This window comes from Passer montanus, unplaced genomic scaffold (genome assembly GCF_014805655.1).
Source record: "Passer montanus isolate IOZ18808 unplaced genomic scaffold, ASM1480565v1 scaffold13, whole genome shotgun sequence".
Taxonomy (NCBI): domain Eukaryota; kingdom Metazoa; phylum Chordata; class Aves; order Passeriformes; family Passeridae; genus Passer; species Passer montanus.
The window spans coordinates 7,579,726-7,587,547 of NW_024359832.1; the positions used below are offsets into that span (position 1 = coordinate 7,579,726).

The 7,822-nt window shown below is 37.5% G+C and overlaps 1 pseudogene; it reads right to left on the reverse strand.

Moving 5' to 3' along the window:
- Positions 1 to 7,328: 7,328 nt before the first annotated feature.
- On the reverse strand, positions 7,329 to 7,447 carry LOC120497534 (annotated as a pseudogene).
- Between the last annotated feature and the right edge of the window lie 375 nt (positions 7,448 to 7,822).

Below are 7,822 nucleotides of genomic sequence, written 5' to 3' on the forward strand. Positions count from 1 at the left end.
TCACCGTAGCATATTTTCTTTTTAAATGAAAATATACTGAAGAGCTAAATTTAGTCTGATTCATTTTACAGAAAAGTAAATAAATGCAGATTTAATAAGACTACTGGATCTATTAAAGGGTTTTCAGAGAGTATATTGATGTCTTCTAAGAGTCAAGCTCTTTAAGAGTCAAGTTTGTTCTCTTCTTTAGCACAGGTTTTAGTGCTAGTATTAACAAAAACCAAAAAGTCATGACATCAGTTTTTTTCTGGTACTTTCTGGTTCAAGATTACCACTTCAGCACATGATGCCTTATTGTACATGGCTCAAGCTTTTCAAAGTAATCATTGCAGACATCTAGGAGGAGAAAAAAAAAATCTCATTCTTGAAATAGTAAACATTTCAGGGACTGGCATGTATTACTTTAAAACACTTCTGCTTTTGAAATGCAGTCCAGGGCCAAAACCAGAGCGTAATAAATTGTTAACTGTGGGAAGTAGCCTTGGTTTCCCTTTCACTGCTCTAAACTGTTAGAGAGGGATCAATCTCTGCCCTGTTTTGCTTATTAACTTATTTTTAATAATATGAGAAATGCTACCTTAAATCTCTGATGCAGATTTTCTGGAGTCAGAGAAAAAAACTTAATTTGAACACATCTGCAGCATCAAACATAATTGCTTCATAACATACTTGCATGCTGATTCAGTACATCATTCTGTCATTCCATTTATGTGAAATAGATGGTGGTGTACAATGCACCAGCAAGGCACAGGAATGGACATTTGCAGCAGGGGAAATTTCAGAAAGATTTATAAGTAATTACAAAGATCGACAGATAAAGACACATTTTTTTGTAAAACAAACAGAAATGTTTAAAATAAATAAAACTGAATTATGATTACAAAAAAAATTCAGTGAAATTTGATTCAAGAAATGTCAACTCCTGGCAGCATACATTTCTAAGATTTCTTTCTCCTTCTGTATGTTTGGGGATAATATTTCAGCTGAAGGTCAGATAGGGCCTAGCTTGAGAGAAAATGTAGATACCAGAAAATATTTTTTTCCTTTGAATTCCTTATTATTCCTTGCCTCCCTGAATATAGATGATGATTTGCTGACCCTGAAGGGACAGGGTTATTTTCTCCTGTATGCTCCTGACATGCGCTATGGCGTACAGCTGGAGAGATGCAGCAGAGAATTTAGCATGATTCAACTTCTATATAGGAAAATCCTTGCTAGGGATTCTTTTCCCAGAGGAAATACTTAAGGTACACACATAAATATAACTCTTTTCTTGTCTTTCACTATGTTGTGTATATTTTCTTTAGATACTAATTTTTATGTTGTGCACTCCACTTGAATTTTTTAGGCATGGCAGGATAACACTATTTTTCTTGAAATAATGAGCTGAACTTCAACAGAAGACTATTCTTGATATTAGACATAATAACAACAAATGGTGCTTTGTTGCTGTCCTGCTGTAGAATTGTCCCTTAGAAGTGCAAGAAGTTCTGCCTGGCACCTCTGTAAATGACGCTGTGGTTCCCTGTTGGTTAAATGAGTCTGACAAGGATTGCTCTTCATAATTTGAAATCTTTTAAGTGCAGATGGAATAAACTGGTTCAGTGAGCAGGAGTTACCTGTAACTATGTAAGCTGCTGGAAACCCATGCTTGACTTGGTAAGTCATAAAAGTATGAGAGTGAAGCTGTTCAAGGTGTCAGTCCACCCAGAGGTCTGTACTGGTAAATGGATGTAGAGCAGTTTGGCTTGCCCCTCAGTAAGTGACTTCTTTTGACTGTGCTGCTTTGTAGAAGGCAAGACACATTTTTAAAAACATAGAGTTCCAGCTGGGTCCACCTATTTGAACAACAGATGTTTTTATGACTCATGTAATCAGTTGGGGTTTACCAATATTTTACAGGGTTATAGGTAACTAAAGATCATTGAGCCATCTGTGCTTAGCACATTTTAATGGTATCTGCTGGTTCAAAGAACCTGTATACTCTATTTAAAAAGCCTCTAGCCAGTTACCTAACTAAAGGCATGACTAAAGAAATACAGAAAGTCATATATATGGAATTTCTGCCCTGTGATTTGGTTCAATACCTAAAGCTCCCATTTCCTGGTTAGCTTAAATTTCAGACTAAATTTCTGAGCCATGAACTAGGTACAGAACAAATAAAATAAAAAAATTAAAAAAGGAGAAACCCATTAAACCTTACTCACAAGAACAACTCAGAATAGTAGGTGGGAAAAGATTGTATCACAAAATCTCAATATTCAGCATTTTAGTAAATGTACACATAACACCTAGCTTACCATATTTTAATACCTTTTATATAAGAAATTATCTTCAAGAGAAACAGAATCCTAAAAGGTCTCTCTTAGGGAACACATATGTCTTAGAAAGACCATAGTGACCATTTTCAACAATGTAGGCTTTTCCTAAATACCACAGTTGTAGGTCTTGTGGTAGCAACAACCTTTGTAGTCTATGAATGATTTCTAATTCACTGAGGAGTGTGGGTGAAACCAATATACAATGCTAGCATCAACTTCCAGCAAAGTGGCAAAATACAGGGAGCAAGAAATACAAAAAACTGATACAGTCATGTTGTGGTTTAACCCCAGCTGGGCACTAAGCACCATGCAGCCCCTCCCTCACAGCCCACCTTGCTCCCCTGAGGGGAGGAGAATCAGAAGGAAAAAGTAAACTTTGTGTGTTGAGATAGGAACAGTCTAATAATTACAGGAAATTAAAGCATAACAATAATTACTACTATTTCTAAGTGTAATGATAATGGAAAGGAGAAAGAAGAATAAAAACACAAGAAAAAAAAAATGATATACCTTTCAGTTGTTCAGCACATGCTGACTGATGCCTATCCCTGAGCAGGGATTGGTGGCCAACCTCTTCCCCAGATTCTATACTGAGCGTGATATTCTGTGGGATGGAACATCCCTTTGGCCTGTTTGGGTCAGCTGTCCTGGCCATGCATCCTCCTGGCTTCTTGTGCACCTCCTTGCTGGCAGAGCATGGGAAACTGGAAAGTCCTTGGCTTAAGTAAGCACTGCCCAGCAACATCAGTGTGTTAACAACCTTATTCTCATACTAAACCCAAAAAACACAGCACTGTACCAGCTACTAGGAAGAGAATTAACTCTTTCCCAGGTAAAACTTGCATTCCAAAGCATGAAGATAAACTAGTAAATTAGTAGTTCAGCTGACATAAAACCCCCACAAGTATTAGAGGGTCCACCAAAGGAAGCTCATTGAGCCACTGGATAAATCCATTGCAGGATCCTTATTTGGAAGAATTAAACTCCCTATGAACAAACAGGAGGATATAGATGATAGAAGGTGATTTTTTCTAGCAGCTCTTTTACATAATTTTGCATACAGATATTCAGTACCATAAAAATCCTTGCTTTTACCTTTCACTTAGTTTCTGGTGTCTTGCTTGAGAATAATTATCCATATATGTGTGTGTGTTTATATAATAAATTTTCCCACCAGTGAATTATATTGGGAATTATATATGCAAATTATATAATAAATTTTCACAGCCACAGTACAATGCTCTATAGTGGCATTGTAACAATTAGTATTGAGAAATACAGTCTTGAAACCTAAGCACTTACTATCTACACATTTTGAAAAATAACAGAAAAACTATGTAATTGAGGAAAAGCAGATTCCTTTCATCCATACTTATTCCTTTGAATTACCAGATGAGTTCTGTAAACTAAACACAGAAGGTTGAAGAAAGTGGCTTATACAATAATATCTGGTCCTTATAGTTGAGTTCATTCATGTCAAAAAAACCATAGTGGGTAATGCCACCTTTATGGATTGCTTTTCCTGATACCAAATTGTCCTTGTGTACTCTAGGTGGAGACTTCCACAAGCTAACACCAGCACTCACCACCACCACTGTAACCACAAAATTTGAACTTTGAATATCTTCACTGCAGAGTGCAGAGAAGCAGAGAGTGCATTCTACACTGCACTCATTTTTTGTGTCACAGCCATTGAGTCATTTTCGTTTGCTTTTTTGCTTGACAGAACCATGAACACTTTTTTGTTTGACTTTTTTATTTGAAATTAGGCCTATAAAGATGGTAAAGGAAAAAAATTAAAATTAATCATAGTAGAGGGCAAATACTCTGACAGCAATACTTTGGATATTCTGCACTTGAATATCATGCCTTAGCACTCAGATTTAATTCACTGTAACTAAATTTGTGTTCTCCTGGTTTACACTGGAGGCAAAATCAGGACCTTGGAGACAATCTGAAGCATAACAATCAATATTTGCAACTCTAAAAGTCCTCAAATGGATTCTGTGAACTTAATTTTCTTCCATAAAGCTACTGTTGGCACAATTTGCAGCATAGCTTTCTAGCAACTGATACATTATATTGCTGGCATGGTTCTGTAATTTTTCATTAGCTAGTGATTCAATATTCCCACTTTTCTTTGTACCAAAATAGACGGGATGTTCTTCAGTTATTGCACTGAAAAATACTCTTGGGTATATTGTACCTAAAGGGGAAAAATTCATTATATAGCAGCATGTTATAAAACTGCAGTTACTCTGAACTGACAATTATATTTTGAAATATTAAAATTTGCTAAGGTTTTTTTTTAATAGCCCTAGTTTTAACAGATAGATCAACAAGAACAATTTCATAATAGTATGCAAGATATTCAATTTACATTCTTCCTTTGTTGAATTTACAGCGACTCTTCAAAAAAAGATAATAAAAAGATGTTAAACAATATTAAAGTTCATACCGATTTTGGATGTTTGCTAAGTGTAATTCCACATGCTAATATTTCCAATAGGAAAGTAAGATATAATCTTACACAAAAGTGTACCAGATTTAAGCTTGGATCTTCATGTGCTTTCATGGGCAGAGGGATTGAGGGATGAACATGTTTTTAGAAAGCAGGAAAAAAAAATACAACAGGATGAATAAATCAGGGAAGGGTTTAAAATAGTTACAGGTGAATGTATATGTACATAAATATACAGGTATGTCTTTGTAGGTAGACACAAATGTGCTGGGGGTGTTGAGGAGGGCTGCTCACCCTGGTGGGTGCCACTTTCAGTACACTTCTATTTGGGTTAAACTGGTGTTGCACTCCTCAAGTCTGCAAGAGAGTGGTTTATTTTGAAAGAATCTTCAGCTTGTAGGAGCCACTTGCAGCTAAGTGGAAGCTAAGCACTGGCCTAATGTAAACAGATTAGTGTTTATTAGAGTGTTTACAATACTGTAAGGGATTGTTGAGCACTAAAAGATAACAGGGGGAAAAATGCTTACCTTAAAATGTGTCTCTTTTCTTTCTGTAACTCCTTTCCACCACCTTATGTGAAAATAATTTCTATCATGCAGATGAATTTGATGGGAAACTGGCTGCCCTGGTGCAGCTGTTCCATTTTTTATAAATGAGTACTCATTGACTTGGTACATAAGAATAACCTTATGCAGGTTGGTTGTATGGTTTTTATTTGACAATCCATCTGGCGTGTAGGCCTTGCAAGGAAGGAAAAGTCTTAGCTTATAGTAGTTTATCAGTAACTGATCAGGATACTCTTTATGCAACTGAAAGTCTCCAGCTCAGTGACAGTTCTGAGCAAGACATTAGTAAAATCTGAGGTTTCAGCAGCCCAGCAAGTACTTAATCATTAAATGCTAAGGCATACAGGAAGATCTCTATTTTATCAATGGCAATTAAGTCCTATTCTGAGTTTAGTGATTTAAAAAATAAGTCTTCTTTTTTAAAAATAAATAACTGTGAAAAGACCGTTTCAATTTGACATGCCATACTTGTCCACAATATGAGAAAACAAGCAAAAAATATTTTTATATGTCTTTCCAAATGTGCCAGAGAGAAATAAAGCATCAAAGTATGTGTTAAACTCAGCATCATCATATTACAAATTTGAAAATAGTTTTTAAGATTTTCATGTAGTAAAATATTATCTCTTATTAGAACACTTGGCAGTGTAAGAATGAGTTTGAGACAATACCTGCTACTTCTGTTTGCTAATTGGTTGAAGGTATGTTAAGTGCTCAGAAATACACAAGGAGTCATACATTTAGATGGTGAGCTTATCTTGTCATATGCTTGTATCCAAGATAGTATGACCTTCTAACTGGTGTATTTTATTTGGTTTTGTCACCAGATGTTATGATTTGTCTCTGAAACCTGAAAATGCAAAATGTGAGATTCAGAAAGATGTAAAAAATACCAGATAATGCATGAATTAGTAGCCATAATTTTAAGTCTGCTGCTGTTTACCAAAGTTATTCTTCTTATCCTCTGAATGCTCATAATAAAATGAATAAATATATTAGAATGCAAGGATGTAGGCTTCTCTGACAAGATGGCTGGCTTGGCATATAAGGGCAAAGCAATAGATGTTGCTTATCCTGACTATAGCTTTTGATGCTCTCTCCCACAACACTCTCACAGATAAGTTAATTAAAAAATGGGCTAGTGAACAGTTAGATGAGTCAAATACTGAATGAATGTGTTAGCAGACTGAAACAGTGTGAACAACAGGACAAAGGCCACCTGGAGACCAGTCACCAGTGGTATACCACAAAAGTTTGCACTGGGTCCAGTACAGTTTGACCTCCTTATTTATAACCTGGATGATGGGTGCAAAGTGCATACTCGGGAAAGTTTGCTGATGGTACAAAACTGGAAGAAGTGTTTGATGCACCACATGGTTTTGCTGTCCGTCCTTCCTTGACCTCTTTGTACTTAAGGGCTCTTTCCCAAGGTACTCTCTGAATCAGCATCCTGGATGGGCTGTCCTCTGCTTTCCAAAAGTCCAGAGCAGAAATTTTCTTGATGCCCTCCAAGGTACTCTCTGAATCAGCATCCTGGATGGGCTGTCCTCTGCTTTCCAAAAGTCCAGAGCAGAAATTTTGTTGATGCCCCTCCTTGTTTCACTGAATATTAAGAACTCTATTGTGGGTCATGGTACCCTAGAGTACCTCCCACCACCTCATCTCCCACCATCTGGCTGTCCTCTGCTTTCCAAAAGTCCAGAGCAGAAATTTTCTTGATGCCCTTCCTTGTTTCACTGAATATTGAGAACTCTATTGTGTGGTCATGGTGCCCTAGAGTACCTCCCCCCACCTCATCTCCCACCATCCCTTCTTTGTTTGTAAACAGGAGGTCTAGTGGAGCCCCTCCCTGGTAGGTATGACAAGAAGCTCTCCTACACACACTCTAAGAACTTCCTAGACTGCCTCTTCTCCGCTGTGCCAAGTTCCCAACAGATGTCTGGCAGGTTAAAGTCGCTCACAAGAAGTAAAGTTGAAAATAACCTATAGCACCCAGTATTTTCAGGCGGTCTCTCATCCAAATACTAACTGGGTTCAACCCAGCTAAACTTCTGAGATCAGATTAAATCAGGCATTCTCAGGGTGGTTTGGCCATAGGCTTATACTGATATGTTGATTATAACTATATCATGGAGACATTTTTGGAGACACATCCCAAAACACCCCTTTACTGCTGGTGGTAAGGAAATGATTAGTACTCTTGAGCAGTGCTATGCAATCTGTCCTATACTGTGAGAGACTGGAAGGATTGCCAGCTCAATTCATCAGCACACTGGAGGCAATGCTGCACAGCCCAGCTCCTCAGAGGCGAGATGACTACAAGTCCCACATGGGGGATGGGCCCAGGAGGGCCAAGGGGTCTTTAAAGTGGAAAACAAGGGGAGCACATGTCTTGAGGTTACCTCCTCTTGGAATTTCCATCAGCTCAGTACTGCTGGAGCACTACCAGGAGTGGTAGTTATGTTTGTTCTTTT